General features: G+C 35.0%; 1 protein-coding gene and 1 pseudogene across 1 annotated transcript in view; one reads left to right on the top strand and one right to left on the bottom strand.

Annotated features, from left to right (window-relative positions):
* Window positions 1-4,454, bottom strand: part of LOC109444820 (small ribosomal subunit protein eS1) — a 47,527-nt pseudogene extending 43,073 nt beyond the window's left edge.
* The window catches only part of AGMO (alkylglycerol monooxygenase), a 297,194-nt gene that overhangs the window by 257,730 nt on the left and 17,732 nt on the right, over window positions 1-21,732 (top strand). The window lies entirely within an intron of this gene.

Raw genomic sequence — 21,732 nt, 5'->3', positions numbered from 1 at the left:
ATAAAAATAAAAAATAAAAAATAAAAGTATATTTCAGTAGAGGTCATGACTATAGCAATAAGGGAGAGAAACTGAACTCAACTCTGCTGAAACAAAAGGTGGGAGAATCTTAAACGCTGGGGTGAGCTAATGGGAAAGTTCCTGAGGATGTTGGTGAGAAAGCTGGTCAGAGGGATTAGGCCATCTGTGTTTGATAATTGGCACTTATTGAAGTTAGGTTTCTACCCTTTCCTGGAGACTGGGAGGTATGGTCCTATCTGTCTTGATTCCATTTCAAAAGATAACTCCCAGTTTCCTGAGAAAGACATTTCTGGGTGTAAAATTGGTAAGAACCTACATCTCAAAGGGGTGAGAAATAATTTACAAATGCAAGTTTTCTTAAGTAACTGCTCTAAGAAAAAGGGAGGTCAGAGGCATATAGTCAGGGTGAAGACTAGTTAATATTTAGTCAAGCTGAGGGAACCCTAAGGCCATTTGATTATATATATATATATATATATATATATATATATATATATATATATATATATATATATATAAATATTTAAAGGAGAGCTGTGCATCTTTTACAGCTGCAAGAAAATGTTCCTCTTAACTTTATGTTTACTTTTTTCTTAAGTACATCTTTTTGTTTCCCTGCCTTCTTATAGCCCACCTCCTGAAACTGAATTTAAATTCTGTAGTTTTGTGTAGATAGATTTCAAATGTAAATTATTCTATATACAAGGAAAAAAAAATCTTTCTCTGACCTAACTCAAATATGCTTTATAGACATTTCACAGAACTGTGGACAAGATCTTAAATATCAAAACGAGCTATTTCTTCTTTACACAAATGATGAGAATACAAAGGTAATAAAAGGAAAAGGAAGTCTGTATGAGCTTAATGTTAATGTTGTCTGAAAACTGACATAAGCCTGACCCTCCAAAGAGGAAACAACATGCAACGTTAGTAGACACAATTTCTCCACCCACATGTTCTGGATCTCAGCTGTTGCTTCTGGAAGCTACTTCCCTTGTTTTCTCTCCATTGTCTGGTATGAATATGTGTAGACACAAAGCTTCATAGCAAAATAATCTTTCAGGAAGTTCCAAGAGTTACAAAACAAATTTGAATTTGATTACTAATGGGTAGAAAAGAAAAGCATTCAAAGCTTCTTTCTTTGCCTTAATCATAGAGATTTCTTCACTTTTTATACTAGAGTCTAAATATTTTCTATTTCTTAGATGGCCATTTCTTTGTTGTTTAGGTCTTAGGTGATGGTTGTACTTGTCACACCCTTTGGTTTGGTTTTAGTGTAATGACAGGGTTTGGAAATTTTTTAAGAGAATTTTGGTGATGGAATAGGAGGTAGTATAAAAATCTGAGATATATTAAAAGACCCAGGCTAACTTTTTGCCACTAACCAGTAATTAGACTTCAATTTTTTAAATTAAGGTAACTTCCAAAAGGTAACAGGAGGGCAGCGACCTGAAGTCTCTTGGTATTTAAATTATATATCCCCAGTTTGCATCTTAGTTGATTACCTTCAGTTCACTGCATCTGCCTAAAGCTTTAAGCTTTTGAGTTAACACACATCAGTCCTGGTACTGTTTCTGTACATATTTCTTACGTCCAAGTCAAAGCAGGGATCCCAGAGTGTCATTTTCATATCTAACATCCAGTATAGATAATTCAAGACAGGGATCTGTATCTTCCTTTGCCATACTTACCTATAAAAAGCTGATTCATTTATTTACTGACCGGTTTGTTAATAAACATATGGTGACCCTCTAAATTTATGAAAAAAAAATATAATAACATCTTATAAACAGCATATAAAAGTAGTTTTTAATGAGCTCTATATAATTATATCTTAATACATGAAATCCCCTTAGTTATTTCTAGAGAGAATATCCACCTACCCACCCCCCAGAGATTTTTTCTTAAAACCTTCAGAATAACGGTCTTCATTAAGAAATCCTTCCAATATCTTTAAATCATTATAGACTGGTAACATTGTACAACATGGAACTTAAATTACTTATTCTTCCTCCTGTTGCTCAGGATGCAGAGTACAGTATCTCATTTTCCTTTTTAAAATATCTCTTTATAGTGTTTGAAGGCTGCCATGAAGTTTTTCTTCAGATTCCTCATCCACTAATAACAATGTTTCTAGAAATACTGAACATAGAAGATTGTTTCTTAAAGGATACCAAAGTGCAAGTATCTTTGCTGTGGAATTTCTTTACAATCTCCCAATTTATCCTAAAAAAGAAAATCATACATTGTTTTTTCTGAAGCACAATATTGTTTTGTTTACCAGTCTGTTTTTAAAAAGTATTGTTTTAAATTACTTTCCAAAGTGAATTACTTCCTTCTTCTATCCAATGACAGTAATACTGACCAAAAGTCACCAGTGTGGTTTCTGGGCATTTCATGTTCATGTCCCCAAGGGTCCTTGGCTATTGGAGGCCATCATGATCTCAATCTCTATTTTTCTTCTTTAGGATATTTTTTAAACTATAATTAGTCTCTCAGAAAAAAAAATTAAAACAACATATTTCTGGTGATAGCTATTCTAACAGGAAACACTGCTCTCCAGTCATTGCAGTAGCTGTCTGTGAACAGTCAGGTTTGAAATGAACTTTTACAGATGATACTCTGGATGAAACTTACTAGTGGACAGATGCAGAAACACAGCTAAACTCAACCTACATGGTGGTTGCTTATATGAGATGATGAAGAGTTAATTTTCATTTTAGTTAATTGGCAATCTTTATTTATTCATGAATAGCTCTTCATTATGTATTTGTCATACTCTAGGCATTTTACAAAATTCTGGGGATTGAAGCACAAATAAAACAAGGTCTTGGTCTTCATGAAGCAGATGATCAATGGGAAAGAAAATGTACAGATGATTTCAATACAGTGAGAATCATGTTTAGATATATATACATATATTGTAGATGGTGAGAAGGAAAAGGTTGTATAAAGCTACTCAAAGGGTCTGGGTGAGCGTCTCAGAGGAGGTACACTTACAGCAGGGATTTTCAGAATTCATTGAAGAAGAAGTGGTCATTCAGGCTGAGAAAAATTGTAGCAAATGCTATAAGATGCTAAGAGAATGGTAAGTAGCTCAGCATAACTAAACCATAAGGTAAGGGTGGAAGATGAGAAGACATTAGACTGAAAAAGAAAGTAGGGGCCAGATCTTAGAAAGCGTTACATTGCAAAGTAGGACTCTGCAGCCCGCCTCTATTTTTGCACTGCCCACAAGAAAAGCATGGTTCTTACATGTTTAAATAGTAGAACAAAAGTCAAATGAAGAATAATACTTGTATTTTGTGACACATGAAATGTAAGTTTCAGTGTACATAGGTAAATAAAGTTTTATTGGAACATAACCACTGTCATTTGTTTACAGATTGTTTATGGCTGCTTTCCCACTAGGAAGGCAGAGAGGAGTGATTGTGACAGAGACCATGTACCCTGCAAAACACATTTATTGTGTGTTCTCTTCCAGAAATATTTTGCTGTTCCTTCTGAAGACCAAACACTTTAAGAGTTTAGACTGTAAGAGAAAAAAAAATGGATGGGTTTTAAAGAAGACAGCGTCTCATTAAGAGCTGTTGTATAAACTATTTTCTTGTACAGCACATTTTGAAAATTCTTTGTGTGCAGGCAGGACTAGTGTCTAGGTGAACTAAGTAAGTCAAGACCTTTTTCATTCTTTACTGTGCTATGAGGATGAAGACGATACAAAGTATGACACTAATCTTGGGAAAGATAGACACAGACAGAATAAAGTGTTTGGAGATGGCAAGAAAACCACTACATCCCCTGTGAGATAGGAAATGATGAGCCTCACATTGGAAGATTTAAGTTATACCTTATTTAACAAATATAAATTCATCTGTGGTCCAAAAAAAATAAATAAATGGAAGGGCTACTTTTAATCCTTTTGCAGAGGTACTTACTAGAGATTGAGTTTTAGGTGAAGATTTGTTTGTTTCTTGGTGTTTTGTTTTTTTTTAACCTTTCTTTCTCTAATGTGTTTTGTAATTTGATCAAATGCTTATAATATTTTTGATCAGTTTCCTTTGAGACATGCCCGACTACACTGCCAGTGATGCATGTTGTGTGGATGACTTGACTGTTTCTCCCAGATCCATTTCCTGTCTGCTCCGTGTCCCACTCTAGATTGTGGGGATTGAACCCTGCTAACCACACCGCTGAGCTCTGTAAACTCTATTTTCCACCTAGCTCTGGTCATTGTCAGACAGCCGTGGGAAATTGATAGGAGGAAGGCAGACACCAGAATACTTTTGCCTCTGAATGCTTTGGGCAGCTTCTTCAGCTGTGGTTGTGTCTCCTTCGTGGTCCCAGCTCCTGTTGGAAAGCTTCCACTCTTGTTCCAGTCCTGCCAGAACCTTGGATCCCAGACTCTGGTAGCCCCGTTCTCCTTCCCTCATTCCCTCCAACCCTGCAAACAAAGCCTTCTTACTATGGTTCATCTATTGCTATTGTTAATCTATAAATTGACACACTGTCTCTTGTTGATATTTACACTCTACCGTCACTTTTTTCATTGGCTGCTTCTTTACTTCTTTTATTTTTAATTGTGATGGAAATATATACAACCTGGCGTTTATCAATTGGACCATTGCTAAGTGGAAACTTTAGTGTATTTTAAATCACCATTTCAAGTGTACAATTCAGTGGTATCAAGTAAGTTCACAGTGTTATGTAACCATCATCACTATCTATTTCCAAAAATTTTCCATCACCCAAAACGAAAACGCTTGTACCTATGAAGTAATAACTTCCTAATCCTCCTTCTGAGGCTGCTGGTAACCTCTGTTCTCTGTCATCACCTTGGTGACTGGTTCTCCATATTCAAATCTGTCCCTGGAGCTCCCTAGAGTGACTGTTTTCTTGCCTGGACCTTGCCTGATGCACATTATGAGTTCACTCCATGACAGTGTTTTCTGACACCCAGTTTAGCAAGTGTGCACAATACCAGCCTGTGGCTGGCACTCAGATGGATTTGGTTTTAAATACACTTTTTATAAAACTTCTTCATAGTCATCCCAAACTTAAACATAACATGTTCATGTAAAAAGCTATATATAAGTTACAAGAAGCGGAGTACAGCGTTAGGAATAGAGACAGTGGAAATGCAATGGCTGTGTGCGATGTCAGAGGGACAGTGGATAGGGGGAGGAGGGTTATCACTGTGTGAGGGATATAAATGATAAACGTCTATTACTTTGTTTTGTGCACCTGAAACTAATAAAAAAAAGTAATGCATGTAACAAAACAGGTACAGATGGTATACAGTAGGGATTTAATAAATAATAGCTATTTTTAGCTGATAGTATTATCATATGAGTTATTTTATAAATTATTTAACTAAAAAACTGCGAATAGTGACAATATCAGAAAAATTTCTATTCTAAGAGAAAAAAACTATTAAGTGTTATGAAAAATTTCAGTCTGTATTTATGAATAGAAATTAATTTGTCTGAGTAACAAGTTTTAAAAAAAGCTGTATATAAATTTGGAAGCTATTAATTTGCTTTTTCTTTTTCTGATGTCTTCAGATTTTCTCTTTGATTTCTTGTTCCTTGTTTTTGAGAATTCATACAAACTAAAAATAGTAAGTGGCTACTTCCTTAGAACAGTAATATGATTTTATGATAGGAATCATGATATAAAATTATATCTATGCCAAAATTTGATATTTTGTGATCTCTATTTACTCTTTAAAGTGTTTCGTTCAGTTTTCTTTTAGCACTTCTGTAGTCCTCCTTCTCCTACTTCCATCCTAAGTTTCTTCCCTCCTAGTAATTATTGACCTACCCGGTCTGATAATTAAGTTCGCGAACTCATCCTAGAAAACGTGCTACATACCTCATTGCTGAATATCACTGCAGTCACCTTCAAAGTACTCCCCTTGGGAAGCTATGCACTGACACTAGTGCCTAGTCCACCCTGCAAAGCAATTTTGGAACTCTTTCTGGAATGGCCATCAGAGCTGTCGTCATATTACCCTTGATGTCCTGAATGTCATCAAAATGTTTTCCTTTCAATACTTCCTTTATCTTTGGGTAAATAAATAAGTCATTGGGGGCCAGATCAGGGGAGTAGGGAGGGTGTTCCAATACAGCTATTTGTTTACTGGCTAAAAACTCCCTCACAGACAGTGCAGTGTGAGCTGGTGCACTGTTGTGATGCAAGAGCCATGAAATGTTGGCGAAACATTCAGGTGGTTTTCATCTAACTTTTTCACCTAGCTTTTTCAGCACTTCCAAATAGTAAACTAGGTTAACTGTTCGTCCAGTTGGTACAAATTCATAATGAATAATCCCTCTGATATCAAAAAAGGTTAGCAACGTCGTTACAACAAGTTCACGAACTTAATTGCCAGACCTCGTAATTATGGGATAGGTTGAACCAAATGGATTTTTTGGCGGTTTGTGCATTTAAAGTTAAATATTGGTGTAGTTACAGTGTTTTAATAGACTACCAAAGTGTTAGATTGCAATTGAACCCATTTTGTTAGCTAAAACTTCCTTTGGTTCAGGTTCTACTCATTGGAAGATTTTTTTTTCCTTCCACTGCTGCGTAGCACACGTTCCTTGAATTGCAGCACAGACATTTCAAGTTCTAAAGGCAGAACTCATGTCTCCATAAAATACTCTGACATTCATTAGCTGGTCACTCCCAGGTCTTCCCCATTCCTCCCGTCCATCAAGTTAACAGTGGTGCCAGACTCACATTTTTATGCCTCATTTATACTGACATGTTGATGCATGATTAAGGCAGTGTGCTTATGAAAAGACAGCACTGGGACGGGGACAGTGGGGAGATGGAGGGAAGCAAGGAGGAGAAAGTAGTGAATGCTAAATCCTTCACTTATGAAATCTGTGACCTTGTGCAAGTCGCTTAGCTCTACAAACCCTTAGTGCATGTAGATACTCACCATCTTCACCTCCCATGCCTGGGAAGGAGCAGATTAATCTGTCCAGCCGGATGCTTGGACCATTGTTATGCAGAGTGAGCAAATAAGTAATGGAGAGAGGAGAATGCTTTTCTTTGAAGAGGGTGGTTTGTTAGTTGAGGAAAAGAAAACATTCCACATGTGGGAGGCTGGAAAAAATTTTAAAACATCACTCTGGAGATTTTGTGAGAGGGATTGAGAGCAGATACACATATATGACAAATAAGACTTTGGAGGAGAAGACAGTATAAAGGAATTTAAGATATTTTTATTTTCTGTGTAGAGCACCCCTTTAGCATTTTTCTAAGACTCTGCAATGAATATGTAACTTGCCTCTCTGTTATTTTTGATTGTTACATTGGTGTTGCTTTGTCTGTGACACCATGCTATGTCTGGACCACAAAGTTGAGCAGCTTTTTAACCAGTTACATATGAAAACAGGTGCAGAAGAAAGGCTTGAAATAGGTGTTGAAGATCACATTATTTCCTTTTACCCCCACAGAACCCTGAGAGACCAGTAATATTATCCCCACAGATAGTACAGTGATGCCTAGAAAATCTAGGATTCCAACCCAGGGCTGACTGGCTCCCCTAAATTTTTGCTTTGCAAAATAGAATATGCATATCAATTGATTAGGGTCATTCATTATGCAAAGCTGTTGGATAAACAAGGATATATATTTTCTGAAATGGCATCATGTTTAACACATTTTTTTATCTTAAAACAAACTGACTTTATGCGGGCCTTCAAAAAAAGCTCATGATGTGAGAGATGACAATTTGATCTATGCCTTCAGATGGGGTGGGGATGTTGAGGACCAAGAGAGTACACACTAGCTTACATTGCTGGGGTAGCGACAGGAAATATAGAAGCAGCATCCATCAAACTGTATTTATAGGTTTGATTGTGAAATGAAATAGCTATCAGAAACAGTGATATTTTTGTCTATGGTAACCTCTGTTCGCTCTTCTGCAAGCATCAAACTAATATATCCAGGAATTAATGAAAAATGAAGGAGGAGGCACTTTATATTTTGTGATGCTCTGAAAAGCCTCTTCTGATAGTGCTTTAAATTGTGAATGAGTGAATTATGCTTATTGTTATTGACTGGGGTTTAGCTGAGCCGAGCATGAGAGAACTGAGCTGCCAGGTGTCAGGGTAGCTGACTAAAGCAACCGGCCAAAACTGAAGGAGTTCAGCCTTTAATACTATGATGGCGTCGGCAGGAGTCTAAAACCAAAGACACCACCAACTCCTCCTGTTCCATTTTCCCCACACAGGTGAAGAATCAGGTGAAACAGCTAGGATGTGGGGGTTGCTTCTCTCTGCCAAACAAAATGCTCTGGCAGGTTTATGGACCCTGAGCTGGGTAGACAGCAAGGCAGAAGGGCTAGAAGTGGAACGATACTAGGTACTGAGTCAGAGAGGAGTCCTCAAAAGTTCCTCTCCCTGCCCCCTTAAGGAGGTCGCAACAGAGACACCTGAAGAAGACATCTATCCAAGTCCTCAGCTATGGAGACTCAGACGTGAAGTTGCCAGAGCTAAAGATGTCAGCATGTCCCATGGAAGGTGGGATGTGGGGTGGATTGTGAGTCCTGCAACTCCTTCCAGAGACTGCAACACATGGGCTATGCACCAAGACCCTTGTGGTGTGGGGAGGGCAGATTTCTCCCAGGAGGCCTGCCTGGTAAAGCTTTTGTAACCGCCTATGGTCAGGCCTAGAGAATTTCACATTGGTTTTTAAGCAGGAGATGGACTCCGCAATTATCTTTATTGTGAACTCTTTTGACCTTTAATTTTGCAGAGTACCGATAAGCTAATAAGTATAAAAGGGGGAAATGTAAGAATCCATGTATTCTTTTGCAAGAAAAAGAACAGCACTGCTTTGTCTGGTAATGCTTTTTTCTCCTTTTCTCGCACAAAGTTCTCAAAACTTCTGTTGCTGCTGTTGCTGCTCCCTCTTCATCTCCTCTCTTCCTCCTTCCCCTCTTCTTACCGCTCCTTTTCCTTCTCATCAACTTTTAATGGGAAAAGTAATCATTTTAGAATATAGGGCTTAAAATGTTGCATATGTTGGTTGGTGGACACTGTTTCAAATGAGAAATTAATGTAAACTGTGTATGGTATAACATTAATTTGGGTTTCATGAATTCAAAATGGGAAATATGGTTTGTATTTAACTGTTGTTAGAGGTGCGAATTGATCGTTGGAGGCACCATCTTAAGGTATCAAGTATCAAGAGAATTCCTTTTTCAGGATTGCATGTAGCATGTTTTGGATTCTGTCGTCATAAAGAATATCTTGTTAGAAGACATGAACATCATAATTTGGTTTGCAAGACACACAATGACCTGGTTCAAATCATGAGTATTTTATATATATATTTTTTTTCATTTTTCTATAAGCATTGTCATTTCTGACATTTAATTCTTACGGTAGCATGCAATCTATTTTATTTGACCTTGAAATGAGTGAAAGTGTTGTGAAATTGGCAAATTTCTCATTGTTCCCCCCTGTGCTGAACCTACGTTTCAGAGGGAAGTTTGTCTTTTTTTTTCTTCCCTTACCTTCAGTTATGGGAAGGATTGGGGTAATGTGTAGATGAAGAAACATTTTTGCTATAAAGCAGTAAGGCAGTAGCAAGAAAGACAAAAACTTCACCCTGTTGGGGATAGCCTTTCATTTGGTTTTCTAATTCCAACGACTAAAATTCACCTTTAATTTTAAATATATCATCTATACTAGAATGAACATTGTGTGAAGGAATTTTGTGGATTGACTAGGTGCCATGTTTGCATACGGTATCTCTGGTTGTAAACATGATAAAATTATCAATGGAACTCCCTAATTTGATCCTGAAGTGAAGGGATGTTGTCCAATGAATCATTTGTGTTTGTAGGAGGCAAAGTTGTAGCTAATAGAACAGGAATGGGACCCAGATGTTTTCTGAAAAGTTAGTTGCACTGGAGGCAAAGAGCATTACCTAAAGTGTAGGCGGCCATATGGAAGTAAAGGTTGGAAACATCCCATTACAAGTCATATATCACTGAGCTGACAGCAAGGGTTTCAGCTTGTTTTTATTTAAATCATGAAAGCAGCTGCTCAGCTGTCTAGCTGTATTAAATTTAACCCCTTTTCCTGGCAATTGAATTCAGTAATTTATGCAATTTTGATTGGACCACTGCATAAATATCATTTGGAGAGCTTTCACTTATTCTTGTCCCTTAAATTCAGGTCCAGATCCATGATTGGCTAATTTTTCTCCTGAATGAGAATGCCTGTAGATAATGCACCTGGCTGAGTCTGTTAAGGCAAATCACAAAGGAATACTGTAATTTCAGCTTTGGCAGATAATTGCTATGGCAAAATATGAATAAATGCCAGATAGCTTTTTTTTTTTTTTTTTTTTTAATGATCTACCTTTTGGTATTTTTACTTATTTTCCTTCAGTTATTTTGCATCCTTTCTCTTTTTTTCTCTTAGTGTTTTGCTCTTCCACTTCTCTGTCCTACATGCATTTCTGCCTAACTCTTAATATTTTTCTTTCTTTCAGTGCCTCCTGGCTGTTTTAGTTGACCATGTCTCAACTCTCCTCTAGCCCTTTTTCTTCAGTCTGCTCTCTCTCTCCTATGTGTCTCGCTTTTCTCATACTCAGCCTTCCTTTAAAGCTTTTTCCAGCTTTATAGCTAGCAGGGTTGGTTTTAATTACTTTTCCTTCAGCTCTATGGATCTTTGGGGATGTTCCATGCCCTCCATGAAGTATGTTTTGTCAACATTTGGAGAGCCTTCCACTCAGGTTTTGGCCACATGTGCCTCAAACTACCTGTTAATTTAAGATATATTTTATCACTTGCCCACCAAAGTAGAGACTTGTACTATTGCCTATTGGAAAAGTATAGACTTTAATTTCCTGTGGAAAGAAACACAAGTTCTATCCAAAACAATAGGAGAGACTGGTCAAATATGGGTAAGCTGGTTCTAGGAAAAAAGATGAAGTTAAGGCAGGATTTTTGCATTTGTCTGGATTTTTCAGTTAATATCTCAGGTAATGATTCTGCATTCTTCCCTAACTATTTAAGGGTCCTTGCCTTTCCTCTGCTGGGCGATATTTTGTTGGACATATGCAGTCTAGGGGATGCACTTCTTAGTTTTTCCTTTTATTGATTTTATAACAATGTTTTCTGTTAGATTATTTTTCATGGATATGACACTCTTCAAAAGTGACTCAAATAATGAGTTATAGCTGTAACAATCAGGATCTAATCTTTTCCCCCTAAAAATAGGTGAAAATTAGGTTTGAGAGTAATTTAGTGTGCCGTTAGGTGACAAAATTATTTGCTAAGGGTCAATGAGCAAGCTGACATTCTCCAGGGCTATTTTCTCCAAGGCTAATAATAAAGCACAAGTCCTATGCAGAGATATTTTTTTTTTTCTTTCTCAGAAGCCAACTATACCTAAACCAAAATTCTGATCCCACATTTCCACTCTAAAGATGTAGCATGGCTCAGTTAGCTAAGTAATGGCCTGGAACACTAAGGATTATATGTTAATGTAGGACCTGTAAAAAATTATGTTATGATTAATTATATATACCCAATTTTCTCATTAGAAATAAACTCAGAATGTCCTTCTCAGGATTGGTGTCAGACAATAATTGCCATCTCACAATTTAACTGACTTTTCTAAGGTCATGTCCAACATGGCCAAACAACACAGAGACCCGTAATCAAAGAGCAAACTGTTTGGTTTCTTTCAGTACAGATATCTCCTTGGTGTGTCAGTCTGAGGTTAAATATGGATCTAGTCAGGTGGTATTTAATGTAAAGACTACACTATCAGATGTTATGAAGAGGGAACATAGAACTTAAAGTTCTGCTTTTTGGATATCTTCCAGACCCAGGTTTGATAAGATTTTACCAATAAAATTTGATGGGAGAAAGATTTGTTTTTATTAGGGCAGAGGATGAATAGGACTGAGGCAAATAAAGCCAAGACAAATTTTGGTCACATTTACACATGTGAAACACACAATGAGAAACCACATATCATAACAGAGGCTGACTCGTCTCTTTCATTCATTCAATAAATGTTTATTGAGAGCATAGTGAGTCAAACAGTGGGCTAGATGCCCAGGTAAGAGGAAAACTATGGAAAAAACTGTCAAAAAAAGTGCAATTTTACAGAATGACTATAAGAATTTAGATCAATCAGTTTCAGCAGTACTCAAATAATTAAGAGGGTACATTAAAATATTTATTATGCCTGTGCTTGTCTTTGCTGAATATTTCATAAACCAAGACTTATTTATTTCCTCATATGAATAAGAAATGATCTTAGGGATGAATCTATTGAGTTTTTATTCTGAGCTAGTATGAATAACAATTTCAACAGAAGCTGAATAACCTAAGCAATTATTAAAAAACAAAGTCTCAATAAAAACCTTTTATTGAGGCTTGAAAAGGTTGCCTTTTTCATCTCTCAGATTAGCATATATATTTTTTAAAACAGATAATGCCAAGATTGGTATGAGTGTAATAAGATGTGCATACTTTTATACTTCTGGTGTGATTATAAGTTTTAAACCAATTTTACGAGGCATTTTGCTAATACATATTGAGAAATTTAAAGTATTTATAGTCTTTGATACAGTAATTTCAACCACAAAAACATAAGAAAATACAAAGATTAACTGAAGGATTTTTGTACAGAGAGTACCATCACCTCATTCTTTATGGACTTGAATTATTAGGAGTATGGAATGCTCAGTTTAGAGGAATGGAAAAAAAATTGTGAGGATTCATGCAGTGAAACACTAAACAATCCTTAAGAATCTTATTTTAAGAAAATGCAATCACATAGAAAACTGTTCATATTGTGTTAAATATATATATATATATATATATATATATATATATATATATATATATATATATGTATTCAGTATGATTTTAACATGCACTAAATTAAAAGAGAGAAACATAAGTTAAAGTGTTGAAGGAATTATACCAAATGTCAATAGTGTCTCCCCAAACCTTACCCCTTCTCCTGAATTAGGATCTTTATTTGTGTTGTTTTTATAATATACCTACTTTCCAATCTTTCCACAGCCAATGTGTATATTTTTTATTACAAGAAAAAAAACTTAAACATTTAAAAACCTCCCAATATTACTAGATGTGTAATATGAAGCAAACATATTTTTAAAAATTTTTGTGGCTATAATTAGACCCCATTACTAAAATTGACAAATTTACTAACTGCTTTGATTCTATTCATGGCCCAAAGCATTACATCATATTGTCGATGGACAGTTCTAGCTAATTACTTAGAGTTAGGAAAGGAAAGCGGTGCTCACACAAACAATAGAGGAGAATTTTCAAGCACACGGAGTTCCAGGGGGATGGGGTGATGAGGGATGGACATAAGATAGAGGTCAAGGTCAAGGATGGCCTCTGACTATATCCAGTAGACCCCACTTATCTGATGTTTTGCTTTCCATGGTTTCAGTTCCACACAGTCAACTGTATTCAGAAAATATTACATGGAGAATTCCCAAAAATAAACAATTCATAAGTTTTAAATTGTGCCCCATTCTGAGTAGCATGATAAAATCTTGAGCCATCCAAATCTGTCCCATTCAAGACATGAGTCATCCCGTTTTCCAGCCTATCAACACTGTATAGGCTATCTGCCCGTTGTCACTTAGTAGGTGTCTTGGTTATCATATCAACTGTTGTGGTATCACAGTGCTTGTGTTCAAATAACCCCTATTTTGCTTAATAATGGCCTCAAAGTGCAAAGGTATTGATGCTGGCGATTCGGGTATGCCAAAGAGAAGTTCTAAGGTGCTTCCATTAAGTGAAAAGGTGAAAGTTCTCGACTTACTAAGGAAAGAAAAAAAGAATTGTATGCTGAGTTTGCTAAGATCTACAGTAAGAACAAATCTATCCATGAAATTGTGAAGACGCAAAAATAAATTTGTGCTAATTTTGCTGTTGCACCTCAAACTGCAAAAGTTATGACCACCGTGTATGATATGTGCTTAGTTAAGATTGGAAAAGGCATGAAATCTGTGGGTGGCAGAAATGAGCAGAATATATATATATATGTTTTGGTGCTATCTGCAGTTTTAGGCACCCACGGCAGGCCTTGGGATATATTGCCTGTGACTAATGGGGGACTACTATAGTTCAAAAACTTAGTGTGGCTCTGTGAAATCATTTTTTGTTTTATTTTGTTATTCTAGAACACTTTGGAAGCTTGTCATTAGGGAGGTACACTATACCTCTTCAGAAAAAGCAGCTCTCTGACATCTCCATTAAAGAGATCTCTATTCATTCTCAATGCCATATGTACCAATCTGGATACACGCCAACATGAATAAATGTTATATATCAAAGGTCCATCAGAATTATACTTCAAGGAATAGTTTTAGTTTGACAGCCTGAAGGTGTTTGTTTAGAGCACATATTATTAGCATATTGTCCAATAAAGCTGCTGATGAAAACAGTTTACATATTTGCATATTCATAATTTATTTACCCTTTATCGGGCATCAATTAATCGTACAGTTCTCAATCAGTCAAATGCCATAACATTGCTGTTCACCTGGAGTTAACTGTAATCACCATTCCAGGTTTCCCACTATCTGAAAGTAGAGGGTTCCTATGAAACCTTTTGTGAGCCCAAATGGAGTAAAGGGAAAAGTGTCCCTTGCTTTCTGAGAAAGTTCCCATTAGGACACTTCACCTTCAGGAAAGATCTACATTAAGTATCTGTTTTCGCTAACCACAAGAAATCCAAGAGGATTTTAGCTTTTAGGAAAAAAGTCATTACCGTACTAATACGGAGTCACATAAATGGGCACTTTCAAGAAAGTGGGACATATCTGTATGATACATTCTAAATGGTGGAGGGCAGGTTTTAATCAAGGATATTTTTTAAAAATGTGTGCTTCAGTGAAAAAGTAAATACTGTCTGAACTTTTAGAAAAGAACATTTCAGATATCAGATTCTTATTGTAGGGAACCTATTTTACAACTCTATAAATTATAGGTAACTGATAGTAATGTAAAATAATTCTTATCAGTAGCATGTAAATTCTGTCCTGTCTTGCCTCCCTGTCCCATTAACAAAAAGCTATTTTGTCTCCTATTGAACATTCATTTTAATGTCTTGTAAATGTACCTATTCTTCACATTCTCTTTTGTACCAGTTACAAGACCTTCCGGGTTTCCTCACTGAGTATAATCTTTAACAAATGTTCGTTCATAATCTTTGTAAGATTCACTATTTTTTTTAAAAAAATTATCTTTTTACAGAGGTAAATGAAGCAGTCAGGTTTACATGTAATTATGGTGGAGTGTTTTAATATAACGTAATGATATCACTGAAACTATATTTTATCAAAACTTTTATTGCTAATTGTATCTTGGATATCAGATAATAGCATTTCTAGTAGCCTTTAGTATTAATACTAAATTGAATAGAAATAATGATCACATTAGAGATACCAATTATTGTGACATTTTGGACTTTCTTCACATTATCTAAGTTTTGGCAGAAACTGGATTTTTAATATATTTTTTAAATTGCCATTTGAGCATTCACTTAATATTTGGAAAGCTATTGGATTCTGACTATTAAGCTTCATCTATGCCCATAAGATCTTGAAGTAGTATTTGAATTAAATATAAATTTTAAGCAAATGCAATGCTTGATTCTTGAGTATATCTGGGTTACACATATATGCACACACCCATGTTTTGAGACATTTGGAGAAATATGAATATGGACTTTATATATTTATTTTATCAATATTAAGTTATTTGCATGTGATTATATTTTTGTAGTTACATAAGAGAAAGTCCTTCTTAGGAAATGCATACCAAAGTATACAGGGACAACTTTCTTGCTGCTTTCAATTGGAAATGTTCAGAAATATTTAAAGTGGGAAGAATAGGTGAGGGAAATCACACATGGCATAATATAAATATATGTAAAAGACATAAAGGTGTAGACAATTTTTAATACTATTCTTTCCATTTTTTTGTAGATTTGAAATTTTTCATACTAAGACAATGGAGAAAACATATAATTTAACAAGTTAACAGGATTAGTTAGCAGATGTAACCATTTCTTCTATCATGAAGTATCCAAGTAGTGTTACTAATAACTAGTAGACATTTTTTTTTTAATTGAAGTTTATTGGGGTGACAATTGTTAGTAAAGTTACATAGGTTTCAAGTGTACAATTCAGTAATACATCATCTATATATCACATTGTAGGTTTACCACCCAGAGTCAGTTCTCCTTCCATCACCATGTATTTGATCCCTTATTTGCTCATCTAAAACCTCCCTCCTTGCTTACATTCTGGTAACCACTAAACTATTCTCTGTGTCTATGAGTTTTTGTTTCTTCATTTGTTTGTCTTGTTCTTTTGTTGTTAACCAAATAGCAAGTTGCAAAAAATGGCTAATACAGAAAAAAGTTTTTGCTTTAAGGAATATTTAGGTGTATATTAAAGATCACCAAATCTCAATCCTTTCTCTCTTTCTCTCTCATTTTCCCCTTCTGTTTTTTTTTTCTTTTCTCCCCCCCACCCCCGAATATTTGATTCTTGTCTAAGCTTGCTGCTAATCAAGCTGAATCTTAGTTTTCTCTGGTTTCCAATACTATAATAGAAATTGAAGCTACATTTGAGGTATCTCTAAACTAATGAATTAAACTGATCACTAAATCTTGAGTAACCTCAGGACTCTACCTAGACCAAAAAAAGCCTATTATCAGAGATCTTCCAAAATATTTTGGGTTCATATATTAACAGTCCTCTTTCCAAAAATACTTTTAATAGAGTGATTAAAAAGTAGTAAAATGGACTAATTTGAAGCTTACTTATTGCCTTCTCCTCCAGTAATAGTATTTTGGGCCAAAATATCGCCAAGGAAAACTTCAGGGAAGATTTGAGATTTTACTCTTCAAACTGAATAACTAATTGTAAGATAATTGTTTAATTTGTCTATATAGTTCTTTGGTGTAAAGTTTGAGCTAATTTGAAAGTAAAGAGAGTAATCCTAAGTAAGTAGTAAGAATTTTTTACTTTTACATTGACAGAAATTGTTATAAATTGATGAAACTGCATAACACATTTCTAGTAATCACATGCTAATTTGTAGTAGGTACCGCAAAAGAGGTAAAACTGCATTCCTTGTGTTGAATTTCTCTCCAGAGGGAGGGCAAGTAGTTATTCCTTGAAGGAAATAGATGCTTACATTTAATTTTATGGATGGCATGTTTAACATTCAGTTGCACAATTATACAAAAAAAAAAAAGAGCTCCCATATGTTCATTCCCTCTTTAAAAGGGATTCTACAATTTACTTCCAGTGTGCCTGCAAGAAAGGCAAGGTAGCATATCCAACTCATCAGAAAGGAGAAAAAAAATATCAAAGATGACTGCTGTGAAGTCAAAACTCTGTATTTGATTTTTTGGGGAGTAGGAGAATTATGTGTATTGTTGCCACTATTGCCCTTTGTCTCAGCAAGGGAAATAAAGAATTCAAAGAGAAAAACAAGGAGGATTTTTTTTTAATCATGTCATTTTTTCCCCTCCCTTTCTGTGATTATGATGTAGGTAAAGTTGTTATTTTATGAAAGACACCTCTGCAGAAGTCAGCTTTATCAGCCAAATTCCAAAGTTTTGATAGATGACTTATGAAAGCTGAGCTCTGGCTCAAGGAACTGACAGATGGATTTTACTTCCAAAAAGGTTGGAATAGATTCATGGAAATCACCCTGTAACTCTGATCCGACACACATGTCCTCAATATCCAGAAGCCAAATAGGGCCAAATGATTCTTCTACATTTTCTATTAGCCCCGTACCAAGGAGGCACATTGATTCAGAAAATTTTCAAAAAATAGTTTATCTAATTTGCCTCTCTTTTCTTTTAATCTTGGAAGGATATAAAATGAAACCAAGTTATTAAAAATTATCATTTCTAAATTTTACTTTTCTTAGTCTCTCAACTCTACTCAATACTGTTATGTTTTCATTATTTTGTAAGATTTATGAATATCATCACAGAAAATAACATCATTAAAAGTCTACATATCACTTTGGGCACCTACTTTATATGAAATTGGATTAATTTTATTTATTTCCATAGACAGATATAAAAACCGTATATTATACCTTATTTCCCCAAAAATAAGACTTAGCTGGACAATCAGCTCTAATGTGTCTTTTGGAGCAAAAATTAATATAAGACCCGGTCTTATTTTACTATAAGACCGGATCTTATATAATATAACATACTATAAGACCAGGTCTTATATTAATTTTTGCTCCAAAACATGCATTAGAGTTGATTGTCCAGCTAGGTCTTATTTTCAGGAAAACATGGTTGTAATAATAATTATTATTATATATGGACATCGATCAATAATAGACTTGGTTTTACAACCAGTTATAAAATTTAAACGGGTTTAAAAAAAGGTTAACTTTTTATTGAAAATAAGTTGTAAATTCATAAATAATGAAGACTTTCAGGATTAATACAGTGTATTATTATTACATGCACTGTAACATACTACATATAATGACTAACTTTGATATGCACAAAACAGACAATATGTCATGTACTTTAGAGGAAAATAAATTGAAGTTGAGATTTCTCCTGGCTTTAAAACACAATTGAGTAGGTACATAAAATGCACAATGGCAGACAATATGTAGTAAATGCAATAAAAGAAATAAGAGAAAAAATCTGGAGTTTTAGAAGCAGAGGTTCTATAATTTGGAGAAGAGCTGAGATCATGGAAGAGTCCATGAAGGAAGTAACATTGAGGCCCACTTTGAGTGATGGGTGGGATTTAAAGAAATAGGATTGGAAGAAAAGAGAAGTAGAGGATGAGAACACGAAGAGAGCCGTACAACAGGAAAGATCTGGGCTATATTCAGGAAAAATGTAATAAACCGTCTGGTTTTTCTGGAAATATGTCAGAGTATTATCAGAAGAGCATAAAAATATTTTCATATGTAGATATTCCTTAGGGAACTCATTCACTCTCGTAGTTTAATCCCCTAAAATCCTTTAAATCCATCTTATTTTCTCCATCCCCACAGCCATGACTACTCTAGTTCTGGGCATTGTTATCATCAGTTTATTGAGAGCGTCCTTACAGGTCTCTCGTCTTAAAGTTCGCCATCCTGGTTCTCCACACCACAGTCAGGTGCTTGAGAACAAATCTAATCATATCACTCCATGATGAAAACCCTTCCATTGCCTTCTCTGTCTTACGCAACCTTGTCTCTCTCTACTCTTTTCTAGTGCTTTTGGGGTAAGACTGCTCTGAACGTCTCCTAATTCTTATAGAGAATGGTCTTTTTTTTGTTTTTTTCTCCCTGGATTGTTTTGTCTGTCCTCCACATTTCCTTTCTCCTTTTTTCAACTAGTAAAGTCTTCTTTATCCCTACTGTCTCAGTGTAAATATCACTTAATTCAGTCATGCAATCATTTGCTCATAAACACTGAGTTGAGGAAGTACTTGTGTTCCAGGCACCGCATCCTTCCAAGACACTTTCCGTGATCTCCCAGACTGTACTGGGTGCCCTGCTACTTGAGCACTCTGTATTGTAATCATCTGTGCAGTGATCTGTATAGTCCATTCCAATTCCAATCCATAAGAGTAGAAATGGCCTGGTTGATAATTGAAACATAATAATTATTTGCTAAATAAATGCTTTAATTATCACCTTTATGTTGATGTATATTGTATACATAACTCCCACATGGAGGTAATCAATACAAATTTGATCAACAAATGAATAAATTTATATTATTCTATTACCAAACATGGTTCTACCAGATTTTCCTGATTTGAATAACCTTTTCAATTTATCTCACATATTTTAAATATTTGCAATAATAGTCTTGTAAAAAAATGAATTATCTTTCCATTTTTCAATGTGGTGTTGAATAGGCCCATAGAAATACTTATTTTTTAATTTTTCTTTTACTCTCAAATATGGTCAGAGAGGCTCAGTCCAACCCCCTGTACAATAAGGTTGACTGTGGACCCCACACTTCAATTGTGTGAGTTCTCTTTCTTACCCCCACAGGTCCAATCCCCTGCTCAGGCCAGAAGGAGTACCACTTTTACCCTGAAGCTGTCCTGAACTTTCACAGTCTTGTTGAGTCCCACCTTTTTTTTATTAATTAAAAAAAAAAAACACAACAAAAAACATTTTTTACACTGTAATTCTTTTTCAAAAATACAGAAAAATAAAACAAAGAAATTAAAAATACCCATGATTTAACACTAACAAATTTATTCAGAGTAATGTTTATTAACTTTATTTGTTTCAGGTATGTTGAGGTATAATTGACAAATAAAACTGTAAGATATTTCAAGTGTACAACTTGATGATTTGACATACATATAGGTTGTGAAAGTATTCCCCTACTGAGTTAATGGCAGGATATCCTTTTTTTAAGGCTGAACTATATTCATATATATAATATTCCAGGGTGCCAAAAAATGTATACACATGACTTGTATTCATCTTTTGTTATTGGTATATATTGAATATTACAAACTTAACACAGTTTTTTTTCCTTTCTTATAATGTGTATACATTTTTTTTGCTCCCTGTGTATGCCTCATATTTTCTTTATCCATTCACCTGTCAACAGACACTTAGGTTCTTTTTATACCTTGGCTATTGTGAATAAGGCTGCAATGAACCAGAAGTACAGGTATCTCTTAGAGATAATGATTTCATTAGCTTGAGATATACATCCAGAAGTGGGATTGCTGAATCATATAATAGTGCTATTTCAAATTTCTTGAGGAACCTCTATACTGCTTTCTGTAGTAGTTATACCAGTTTACATTCCAACTAGTAGTGTCCAAGGGTTCTCTTTTCTATACATCCTCGGCAGCATTTATTATCTCATCCCCTTTTTGGTAATAGACATCCTAACATGTATAAGTTGATATTTCATTGTGGTTTTCATTTACATTCCCCTGATAATTAAAGAGTTTGAGCATGTATTCATGTACCCTTTGACCACTTTTATATCTACTTTGGAAAAATGTCTATTTAGATTCTCTGTCCATGTTTTAGATGGGCTATTTGTTAGTTAGGTGTTTTTTGTTTTTTTCTATTTAGCATTTTGAGTCCCATATATATTTTGAATATTAACCCTAATCAGATATGTAGTTTGCAAATATTTTCTCCCATTTCATATGTTGATATGTTGCCTTTTCATTTTGTTGATGGTTTTCTTCGCTGTGAAGAAACTTTTTAGTTTGATGTAGTCCCACTTGTTTATTTTTGCTTTTGTTGCTTTTCTTTTACATGTCAAATCCAAAAATCCTTGCCAAGACCAATACCAAGGAGCTTACTCCCTGTGTTTTCTTCTAGGAATGTTATGGTTTCAGATCTTACATTCAAGTCTTTAAAGTATTTTGAGTTGATTTTTGTGTATGGTGTAAGACAGGGGTTCAGTTTCATTTGTTTCATTTCATTTCATGTGGCAATCCAGTCTTCCCAACACCATTTATTGAAGAGGTTGTCCTTTGCCATTTTATATTATCAGCTCCTTTATTATAAATCAATTGACCTTATATACATGGGTTTATTTCTGAGCTCTTCTGTTTTATTGATCTATGTGCCAGTATTGTTTGTATGCCAGTACTGTTTTGATTACTGTAGCTTTGTAATATACTTTGAAATCA

This window comes from Rhinolophus sinicus, linkage group LG09, assembly GCF_036562045.2.
Source record: "Rhinolophus sinicus isolate RSC01 linkage group LG09, ASM3656204v1, whole genome shotgun sequence".
In the NCBI taxonomy this organism is placed as follows: domain Eukaryota; kingdom Metazoa; phylum Chordata; class Mammalia; order Chiroptera; family Rhinolophidae; genus Rhinolophus; species Rhinolophus sinicus.
The sequence above is the reverse complement of the archived record's forward strand: the minus strand, read 5'-3'. Positions and strand labels throughout refer to the sequence as shown.